Below are 11,891 nucleotides of genomic sequence, written 5' to 3'. Positions count from 1 at the left end.
TTCTCTGCTCACATGTAGCAGTTCAACTCCATTGACGTCAGTGAAGTTGTTTCTGAGGTACACGTGCAACTCAGACCACATACATTCAGGTATATGGAGCCAGATTTATAAAAGTGTAAACTGGCATGGTTCTACTGAAATCGGTGGATTAAAACCAGGTGAAGAACTTCCTCAGAAAACCGCTTGTCCCTAAATGTGCCAGAAGTCATGCCCTATCCAGTCTTCCTTCCATCTTAAAGGTTGAAACCATACACGAGAATATTAGCACATTAGCTGCAAAACTCTCTCCAACTTTGTATCCCGCCTTCCAGTTTTCAAACCAAACTTTGTTTCTTCTTAGTGAATCGTGCATCAAAGTACAGCTGAGGAGAAAGAGAATGAGGACAATTTGTCATCAGGCTGAAGAGGCTGGGTCAGTACACACTGCAAAAAGAGAACCTTTCCTAGCAAAGTAAATGTCTTCCCAGCAGGGGGTATTGCTGTACAGTCAAACACCAAAAAAGTGCACAAAGCTGGGTAAAGGCCTAGAAAATCCCCAAAATTATACCTTTCTACTTGGAGAGGGAAAGAGGCTGGGTTGAAGCTGTGATTTTGCACAGGAATAGCATGGATGTTACAATGTATTTATATCACATCATGTCTGAGTGCAGTTTATTCTCTAAGGCTTTATGCACCATTTACCTCCTCTAGAGAAAAAGTCCCAGTCACTGAGTATGCTAGTCCCATAGGACACCCTGGGGAGCCTTTCCTAAGAAAAGATTGTCTGAGCAGCAGTCATCTAGTGATTAGCAACAGCCATGTCAGAACTCACAGGAGTGTTTCTTGTAGAGGGGCAGGCAGTCAAATGAGAGAAAAAGCAAACAACAAGGTCCCAACCTTGATTAAGGACCATGCCTGATGGTTTTGCTTGCATCATTTGAATGCTGGTAACACTGCTGCAACAATCATGCTGATTACGGGCCTTTCCACATGAAGGTCTCAAAGCAGTCGGTAAACCCAGTATTATCCTCAAGAGTGTGAGTCACCCATGGAAACATTTGGTTAATAGGGATACTGAGGCACTGAAGAGAAGAAAAGTGAATTGCCACAACACAAGTCAGCAGCAGAGCTAGAACTGGGATCTTCTGACTTTCAGTCATAAGAAACTGCTGCTTCCTCAGAGTTTAACAGTTTCATAGATGCTAGGGGCTGGAAGGGACCTTACAGATTATTGGGTCTAGCCACAGAGTAAGCAACTGCAGCACCTTTCCCTATTGGAGTGACTTGACAGCTATTGTCTGCTAGCAGCCTAACTTTCCTTCTCATGTGATGTCACAGTGAAGCTCATTAACTCATGCTAAGTGTCCTCTGAGTGTCTCATACTTACACCACTTAAGGAAAGGGTTAACTCTGGGCCATGCTACCTAGCTCATGTTAAAGTAACTTCAGTCTGTTCCACAGAGGTAAAACAAGCCATTTGCAGTCCTTACGCATCCTAGAATGCACAGCCCCCAACACTCCCCTTCCCTTTCCCCCTTCCTTCCCTCCCCTCCATCTCACATGAGATTCTAAGCCAGTCTGAGCCTTAAGGCCCCTGCTCTTCCCCCTCCCACCACACCCCATTTCCAATCACCTGACCTGGCTCACTGTTAATAAAGCCCAGGTGCTGCTAACCCTATTCAGCAATTCAGTGCTTTAATGCTTGCAGTCTCCGTCTTACAGCCCACTTGGCCGTGCTCTCTGTACCTGTTGCCCTTTGTAGCTAGTCTCCTTGCAAGCTGCACTTGCTCTGGTACCAGGCCAAGGCTTCTTTAGCCCTTTGTTGGTAACTGCTTTCTGTTTTCTACTTACTTCCTCCAAGTAACAGGGGGAAAGGGTCCCCTGCTACATGCAGATTTAGTATGGTTTGAGTGTAATGTGTACCTTCACCCTGAGAGTCACGCATACCACCTCTTAGTAAATTGGCAGGGACAGTACCTATCGTTTGTGTATGGGGCACTGATATTGGGATTAGGTGAAATGATTTTGTTAAAAATGCCAGCTTCTCAAGCCTTCACCTATCCCTCAAACCAAACCAAATCCAGACCTTCTTCAAGAACCAGGAGAAGAGGTTTTGTTGAAAGACCTCTTTCTTCCTATTCCTATGGAGTCATGTAGAGAAGAGCCAACATGGCCCCTACATCTCCTACTCCAACCCAAGCCTGTTGTGCTGTCTAACTGATTATTGGGAGACCAGAAAATAGCTTCTGCCCTCCAGCTAGCTTTGCAGCCATCATCTGCCTCTGAGACTGGAGCAGATTTAATGGGACAGGCTGGTAGGCCTCCTCTGTAGCTGATCACAATTCAAGTGGGGTCATTAGGTCACTCAAGTGCTGCCTCTCACTTCTCTCCACATTGCTGGTCCTCAAGAAAGTGCATGTGTGTGTGTGGTCTGTAGAGAGGCTGGTGGGACCCAGTGGGTGAAAGGGTTTATGGATAATCTGCAAAGGGTGAAGCATAGGACTTGAATTAAGTTCATCGAAGTAAATACTGGAGTGTTAATCCAAGCTTGAACTCTTCAGAACCCATCACTAACCAAGCTACCATTTAATAGTCACTTCTCTAATCAGAATCATGCTATTAAAAGCACTCATTTCCCTCTGTCCCAGGCTCCATTTTTCACATGTTGGCTTTTGAGCTGCCCACAAACTCCCTGGGATCTAACTGCCTTTGAGAATCAGGATACTCGTACCCTGGGAATGCCATTGTCAGTAGCTGCAACACAATTTGTGCAGCAGCATCATAAACTGTTGAAAGCTATTGGAGCATCAAAAGAAGAAAGGGAGAGCCTTTCCAAACAGGTTACTCTCGGACTTTTTCCAAGCTTGGCAGGAGGATCCCAGCATCTCCCTCCACCCCTAAAAAGTTTCAAAAACTATTTAAATTAAAACCCACACAGACTTCTTCTAAGGCTGGACTCTCTAGCCAGACACTTACTGATGTTGCTCTTTACAGAAGGTGTTGCTGTTAAAGCTTTGTAGGACCTATAGTATATGAAGCTGAAAGATAAGTGGAAATAATTTTCCTCTGAAGGACGTCAATAACATGTATGAAAACTGCTTGTCTCTGGACCATCTGGCTGCTGATAATACAATATTAATAACCACACTCAATTAAACCAGGCCTCCCTTGGGGAGCAGGGTTTCAATTGGGCAATGTCAAAAGAATTGATGTAATCCAAGTTCTGATGCCACTGATAGCAGCTGGCTTGGGAGACAGGGTGGGGGGGGGGGAGGGTTTCCATTTGCACTTACAGGTCTTTCTAATAGGGTTCCTACAAGGAACAAGTGTTTCAGAGGAGACTGGATAATGAAGGGTTAAATTTGTTTTGGCTGCAGCACGATTCTAAGCTTGGGCACCGATAGCCACATGTCTTAAGAAATCCCAGAGAGTGTGCAAATGTACTGAACTGCAGTGAAGGGCACTATAAATTCCTATGTGAGAGCGAGTGAGCAGGTGGGATAAATGGACAGACAGGCAGACAGACTAATAGATAAGGTGGCTTGTTCATTCTATGAAGATAAATTAGATTAAAAATGTGGTCCATTATGTAGATCCTTCATTACAATGAGCACTGATGTGTCCAATGATGGAGTTAGTCACTTTGTGCTGGAGATGGTTTTATCCTCTAATAGTAATTTACAAATCCCATTTTTCTCACGGATCCAGGGCTGCTTTTTTCTATAAAGGCTTTAAGTTTCCAGTTTCACACACTGACCTAGTAGAATAGAGCTGGGAAATGTGGATGAGGAAAGAGGAGCCTTTTAAGCAAGTGTTTGTGCTTTGACAACGCTTATGATCTAGCAGGGTTCCCTTATGTTAATCATGTTAAGATCTCCTCATGTTAATCTAGCCATGCTTGGGCTCATATCCCATTCCCCTCACTGGCCATCACCTGCAGCCTGAGTTTTGCAAGACTTGCCTCACTTTTTGGGGTGCAAAACATATTATTTGTGCTCCTCTAGCGTATGTGTTCTGAAGATACATTAGGAATGCCAAACAAAGGATGACATGGAAAGTGAATAGGGAAACCTGTAATCTGAAGCAATCTGGGTGAGAAGAAAGGAGATGGATTAGTCTGGGGCAGTTATTTGCAGAGAAAAAGATACTAGGCAAGGGCATCTGGATGGGTGTAGTGGGGATTAGCAAGCACTGCTTCTGCATTGAGACGGAGATTACAAACAAGGGCAGCTGTTATTAAAAGAATTTGGGTCATGTCATATCATGCTCTGGGCTAGATGGAGAGTGGAATGTGTTACCCGTTGCACTACCTAGAGATACCCAATAAATGCCATGATTATAGACTTGCAGACAACAGTGAATCTAGGATTTTGAAAAGCAGGGTGTGTGGTCAGGATTAGGTCCTTGGCCTCTGGGCATGAGAGGACACCACAGGTGCTGCTGGATGCCTGCCCAACTCCAGCAAGATCAGGCCCTCAACTCTTACAGACAGCAGGAGCAATCAAAGAATTGAAGGGGGTATGACTGCACCACTGTGCACCCCTGGACTTGCCCTTGCATGTGGGCTGGGTAATATCACATACTTCATTGTATTTCTTCATAAGTGTTGCCCACAGGAGTAGCTATGCGGCTTGTGAGAGGAGATGTTACTCTGGAGCAGTGCTACTTTTGGGGACGATGTTATTCCCATTCATACCAACTTTCCAGAGATTTGCTTGCTGGTTCTGAGAGCATGTGTGGTAGAACCAGAAGACTCTTACCCATGGCAGGCAGGTATGGGAAAGATTTTTTTTTAAAATATCACAATGAATTTTACTCTGAATCTATTTGGCTAGAAAATTCATCTGCCAGTGAATTTTTAACTTGAAAGTGAACACCTTTTCTAGCAGGAAAGGCTCCTTCTGATTAACAGGTCATTTGATGGCTAAGAGTTCAAACTGAAATTGGAATCTTTTTGTTTTTGACCTGCCTGTTTAAAATCCTGGAGGGTGAAGGGGAGGGCATAAAAACTCACTGTATTTAGGAGGGAATTCTGAATAATTTTGCAGCAAATGTGCCAAGATTTTCAAACAGCTCTGTCTATAACATGTCTGACCATCTCGCATCATAGAGAGCCCTTAGGAGGGGAAATTGGGAGATACCATGAAGCAAGTAAGAGCTGCAGGCAGCTTTTAGTGTAGCAGAGATTTACCAGACCTGGCTGAAAGACCCTGCAATGAACTCCACCCAAGGGAGTCTGATCCTAGGTTTGTAAAGGACTCTGTTGCTAAGTGAGTATAACAACGGCCATTTCATTGCAGAAATGGAATTCAATTATGTCTTAAGCAGAAGGGACATAGTTCACGGATACTACATTAGCCTTAGACACAGGTGAGCATAGCTCAGTCACTGACCTACTGCATGTCCTTAAACAAGTGTGTTTCCTCTCTCTTGCATACTTGGACTGTAATTACACAACTCAGGGCAGAAGTTTCTCTTACTATGGGCAGAATTTTATTTCCCTTTGGGTAGTAAATAGCAGTTTACTGGCTGCATAACTGGTGTTTTTGGCACAGGTTGCAATACTATTACTCGTGCATTGTGGATATGCAAGCATGCCGTATACCGAACATATATGTGTAGGCTGAGCATGAGCAGTAGTCTACACACTGGCCAGGCAGATGTGTGTCCACATACATTCACTCATTATGGACATGTAAATGCAGATAAACTGTGGAAATGTAGCCAGCCAAGGACTCATGGCTGACAAAAGTTAGATACCTGGGGAAGAAGCAAGGCCCTCCCATTTTTTACTCCTCTGTTTTAAAGCTGGCCCCTTGCGCAGCCAAGAAAACCGTAGGTTTGAGCCTGGACATTTGCTCCCAATGAGACAGAAACTATACCACTATACTGTTCTCCGTCCATTTTATCCAGTGACTTGTAAATGCAAGGGCCAATGGCTCAGCTTGGAAAGGAGAGCTGGAGAGGGGCCTGGATAGTGCCTATTAACCTCTGGCATATTTATTAGAGTCCTGGGCTGCAAAATCATAGAGGCCCAGTTTCTAGCCCCTTTGGGATAAGAGAGGCTTAGACCCTGGGTCCCCTACTTCCCAGGCAAGTGCTCTAGTCATTCCTCTATTATGGCTGAAACACTGGAGTGCCTTCCTCTTCCCCCACCCCCACCTTTTCAAGACTTACACTAAGGAACGTCCTTGTTTGGCCAGTGAGTAGCTGCACTCTTATGTATCCACAATGCAGGTGTAACAGAATCACAAGTTGTGCATAAGTGCACAACTTGTGCAAAAGTCATTTATACAGTGAGAAAATTGCCATGTAGGTGCACAAAGGGTAATGAAATTCTACCCTCTGTGTTCATCCAGCATCAATTCAACCAGTGAACCTGGTTGGGGTGCATAGGTCCCTACTGTAATAAAATGAATGAACATAAGGAAATGAATGATCCAAAACCAGTTCAGGTGAATCTCAGAGAAACTCCAACACAATTCCCTCAGTTGTACATTAAGAAACATTTGAAACCCCTGAGTACTTCAAGCCAGTAGAGCTGGTCTCAAGACTTGCTTATATTGAAGAATGGAGGGTGTGGGTCATTTAACAAAGCAAAAGTAATTTAAAACCACGAAGTGGATTGCACAGCAGGATTTGCCATGCTCATCAGATCAATAAGCCACAAAGTTTAATGCAATGAGTTTAGAAATCACAAATACCTGATGTTTCACATGAGAAAAATGCAAAGCTGTTTCACAGAGTGCCTGGATAGCTGAACAGGGCTGTGTGCTAGGGAAAAAACTCCATCCTGATTACCTCCAACAATCTGTTGACAATCTAAAAAGCCTATGACGGGATCAGCCATTTCTTATCATGGGTCACTACAAGTGCCAACTCTGGTAATTTTATAGAGAATCTTGTGAAATTTGGGATTTTTCTTAGGGCCCAATTCCTGAATAAGAAAAGATTACGAGAAAATCTCATCTTTCAGTACTTGAAAAAAGTTGTTGGACTGCATGGTTGCCAAAAATCCCCAACTTTAATACTAAAAAAGTCTAAAGAGTTTTAAGCTAATCTTGGAGTTTTGGGCATGGGGTCCCGGTTTTTGGATTCATGTAGCAGGCAACATTGCAAGTGGTATGACAGAACTTTGCATCGAAAGTCAAGTCACCTTTCCTATGCATTCAAAGGGGAGACACATTCTCTGGATTTACTTCTGCACCATTTTCTGTTGCAAAACAAAAAAGAAATAGTGGCTGTAACTGAAACACCCATACTAGGCATTACGGCTGTGTGAAATTTCACCACCAGTTTTGTTTCGATGCTGTTTTAACCTGTTTCGAGGTTGAAACAGCAAAATCTACACAGAACAGATATGGTTGAAACAGCCTTGGCACAAAACAAGGCAAGCTGAAATGTTTCGCCATTTCAATGCTGTTTTGACATTTTGCCCACAGGCTATAATGGGGAAGGCTGAAACAGCCTTTAACTTTGTCATTTATGACCTGATTTAGCTGAAACTTGCAAGAATGGTAGCACCCCCAAATCTTGAGAGCCAAACTTGTGTCATGTGTATGTATTAGGTCACAGTGGGGAAAAAACTGCAGGCATGTTAGCCCCTGCTGAGGCCACAAAGCCTGCCAAGCTTCAAGGAGATAGGTGCATGCGTTTGGGAAAACTGCACCTCAAGCTGCGGACAAGCAAAACTTGTGACATGGGTGACGCTGCGTGGGTTAAGGCGCAGCAGGGTGAAAGCTGTAGACATGCTAGCCCCTGCTATGGCCACGAAGACTGCCAGCTGTCGAGGAGATCGGTGCAGGGCTTCTGGGTTCTGGGGCCCTGCACCTCTAGCTGCTGACAGACAAAACTTGTGACATGGGTACTTGTGCAACTGCTGCCTCTCATCAGGCAGCAGGACTGAAGATCCCCCATCACTTGCCACCACAGACCTGGGGGTAATAATAATTGACCACAGTATGAACATGAGCTGGCAGTGCAATGATGTAGCCAGCAGGGCCAACAATATGCTGGCCTTATCAGGGGCTACCATCCCTGCAGTTTTGACCCCACTGTGGCTTAACACATACACGTGGTATGTGTTGCTCATGTTACATGTATCTTGCTCTCAAGATTTTGGAGTGCAGTTTCCCCCAAACCTCTGCACCTATCTTCTTGAAACTTGGCACACTTCATGCCTTCAGAAGGGGCTAGTATTCATGTGGGATTTATCCAAATCAGGCCAGAAATGACAAAGTTATAGCCTGTTTTGACCTTCCCTGTTATATACTATGGGCAAAACATCAAAACAGGGTTGAAATTGCAAAATGTTTTGACGGAACGGAACGGAATGGAATGGAACGGAACAGAACAGCCATTTCAACTCAAAACAAAAGTCGAAATGAAACACTGTTCTATCGAAACATCGAAACACTGGTTGAAATGGAACGCTTCTGTTTTGCACAACTCTACTAGGCATACCCGTAAGACTTTCACAAAAGTTGCGCATTGCTTACACTCTGTTATGAGGACTCAAGCAATGCATCGAACTTGTGTTGACCTACTGTTACATGGCTGAATTTCATTCACCAATGAATAAGTGAAGTGTACTGTATTTCTGGGGCTGGGGGGGAAACTTATTTAAAAGTTTCATCTTTTTCACTTTCTTACTCTCTCTCACACACATACTAAATTAAGTAGCCATGTATTTTGTAATCTAAAGTATTCTGACTAATCATTGCACTTTTCCTTGACAGGCTCTGTTTTTTGGGTGTCAGGATAGGCCGGAACTGAGCAAATGGACATGGAGTCACTTTCAAAGACAGGTCTAGTTATTTTTGTACCAATTATATGGTTATGGATCAGGCTGAAAGGTGTTTAATATGTTGTAATATTTAGACACACTTGGCTCTGACATTTATAGGGCCTGTTTGCAGCAACATGTAACATGTGCTCACCCCATAAGTATGTGGTACTCACATAAAAGCTGCACAGATGTGCAAGGAAAAGAAATAAAGTCCAAACTTACCTGAGAAACGGGGAACAAGTATTCCTGATTTCATTGTGGGCATTAGGCAGAGGGCAGGGAAAATGGGCAAATTGTACCTGCCATGCTTTCTTTGATCAACTGTTACCCACGTTTTGTGTGTGTGTGTGTGTGTGTGTTTTCAAGGCCTAAATCCCATTGCACAGTATTGTAAAAATGCTATAAAATATTTTATAGCATTGTTCAACTGTATTTCTGCCAGGAGATTTAACCCTTGAATTGCTAGCCTTCTCCAGCAAATGTCCAGGCATTTCATGTCAAAAAGCCAGTCTAACATCTCTCCCAGCTATACAGTTGGCCCAATAAAATGTATTATGAAGCAAATCTTGCTACTTACATATTTCCAGGATCATGGCTACAGCAACATGAAGAGTCTAGTCAAAGCTGTCTCAGACAATTCTGCAGCTGTACTTTGCAGAGGAAGGAGGTCTGCTTGTGCTTGTTGTGCTTGTGAAAAGTGCCCGATTGAATGGGACTGACACAGTCACTTCACTCTTCCCACATTCCTCTGCTATGAAACTTCATCCTAACCTAGAGGTCAGAAGAGAGTTCAGCATTTATCCTCTACAGAGGACTCCAAGTAATGCCCATTCTGGCATGCCACCACCTGGTGGGTGACCTCATGGAGGTCATTCCCTAGCTTGGAGCCTCAGTTTCCCCATCTGTAAAATGGAAATAATCTTTATTGGTCTGTTTTGTAGGCCTGCTTTATTGGTCTGTTATGTAGGCCTGCTTAAAGGCCTATTGATGAAAACAGCTATGTATTAGTCAGCATGAAGCAGCCCTGGGTAGAACTTTATGATTTAATGGGCAATATGTAATGTCAATGTGCCATTTCCAAACATTTGATCTGACTCTTTAGGGGAGTAAGTATATGTGCAAGCATGGACAAAATGAGGACGGGGTCTTCTTCCCCAGAACTTCAAACTATTCCCCTGAGAATTATATGTTCCCAACTCTGTCCCAGGTGATGGCCTATGCTGTTGGATCCTTGTCTTGTACATTGTTAAATCAGGACAGGGCCAGGTGTGTACCACAGAGTGGGGCAAGGCTCTAAGAACTGTGGTTCTTTGCCCTTGCCTCAATAAATATTGCAGCTAGCTTGGGATTTTTATCCATGGGTTGGACAATTCCTATGAGTTCTGGAGGCCAGAGGCCTCTCCTTTTGCAGATGTTGGATTCTGTGCTTGCCATACCTTCCAGAGGTATAATTAGGTTGCGGTTTTGAGTCACAAGAAACAATATAATGTAGGGAATACATTTATTTGCCATGGACAATTCATGATGGTACTTTATTTACAGTCTGAGTTATCAATGGTCCTTTCTACTCCCTGTCTCAGTTCCTAGAGCTTCCCCCAGTGTCTCATGACACTAGAGTCACGCTGCCAATATTTTAACAAGGGACTCATGTAATAATTTCCCTTTGGCTTGTGCTAAATCCCACTTGTTGGAGGCATGCATACTCAAGAGGACTGGTTACAAAGGAATGCCGGAAGCTCTTCATTTGTTTTCTTATTTAAACAAAATGCTTTACCATAAACACAATGGAGGAAACCCCTCTTGGCCAACAAGCTTCCAGTAAGTGCATCAGCTGGGGATGTTTATACTTGGTTCTTGAAACCTAAACTAAATCAAGCCAAGGTTTATAATGGAAGCCATGTTTCTGCAAATCCCCACTCATCTGTCCCATTCCAAGGTCAGAGCATTTCCTCTGCAGGATGGAGGCAATTCATCCTAGAGTACAGGGCCAGTATGAGGTCTACATAGGCATAAGTGACACATAACCCACTATCGCTGTATTATATTGCAGCCTATAATTATAGCAGTGCTGAGAGGCAGTGTACAAACAAATCATGAGAGACAGTTCTTCTCCCCAAGGGCTTACAGCCTAAATACATGAAGCGGAGAGAAGGTAGAAAAGGGAAACAAGTGAAGTAACTCACAGCAGGTCAATGGTTGAACTCCAATAGTCATGTCTCCTAAATCCTACCCAGTGCCCAGCCTACTAGATCACACTGCAAACATATATCACCCTGGCATTATATCCCCTTTGTCGGGGAAATTGTCCCACAGACTGTGGCAGCTCCTTTTCAGTCCCCATGCTAGAGTATCAGAGGAGGGGCTGGAGCAGATTCTGGTCCATAGCATTTTATTCTTGGTGTTTGAACAGAAGCCATTTTTCCTGTTGTGCTGGGATACCCATACCCAGACAGTTCTGTCTCATTCAGGAGAAGACTCCTGAAAAGTGTACTGGTGGGTGATGAGGGACAAAAATGTTTGGACCAGAGGCTACTTTCAGCTACACCTATGACTCGAGACCTGGTATACTCTGAACATTCAGTGACAAACAGTACCTGAGATACAACCTATTGCTAATAATTCATGCGGTTCATAAACAGAAAAACAAAATAAAGCAAACAAAGAAAAAAACCCCAAAACAAGCAACATGCAGGGGCAGGGTCCCTGGACTTTGCCGCATATATACATTTAGTATATGACTATTTTCTTTGGAAAATGTTTCTGCAGTAAGAGGAGAGGGAAGCCAACAAAACTCACTTGTTCAGCATTTGTTAAGGAATGTTATACTACTACCTCTGCAACGTCCTCCAAGGGTACCACAAGGGCAAAGATCCCATTGTTGCTGCGTTCGTTATTGAACCTGGCCACTGAGTACTTTGTGATATAACCTGTTGGGAATTATGGGATTTGGTTGCCAGGTTTGCAGGCTGCAGGCCAGTTGTTTTTAAAGGCACAGGGAGTTAAATCCTGCCACAGGACCTGTTGCAGATGCTCTGAACCCTAAAATCACAGGGCATCTACCCAACCCCTTTTTCTAGGCAGCAGTGCCCTATTATTTAGTACTCTTCAGCCATCCACAGCAGCT

The sequence above is a fragment of the Gavialis gangeticus genome, unplaced genomic scaffold, assembly GCF_001723915.1.
Source record: "Gavialis gangeticus isolate Ggan-Ray unplaced genomic scaffold, GavGan_comp1, whole genome shotgun sequence".
Lineage (NCBI taxonomy): Eukaryota > Metazoa > Chordata > Crocodylia > Gavialidae > Gavialis > Gavialis gangeticus.
Note: the sequence above shows the minus strand (reverse complement) of the source record.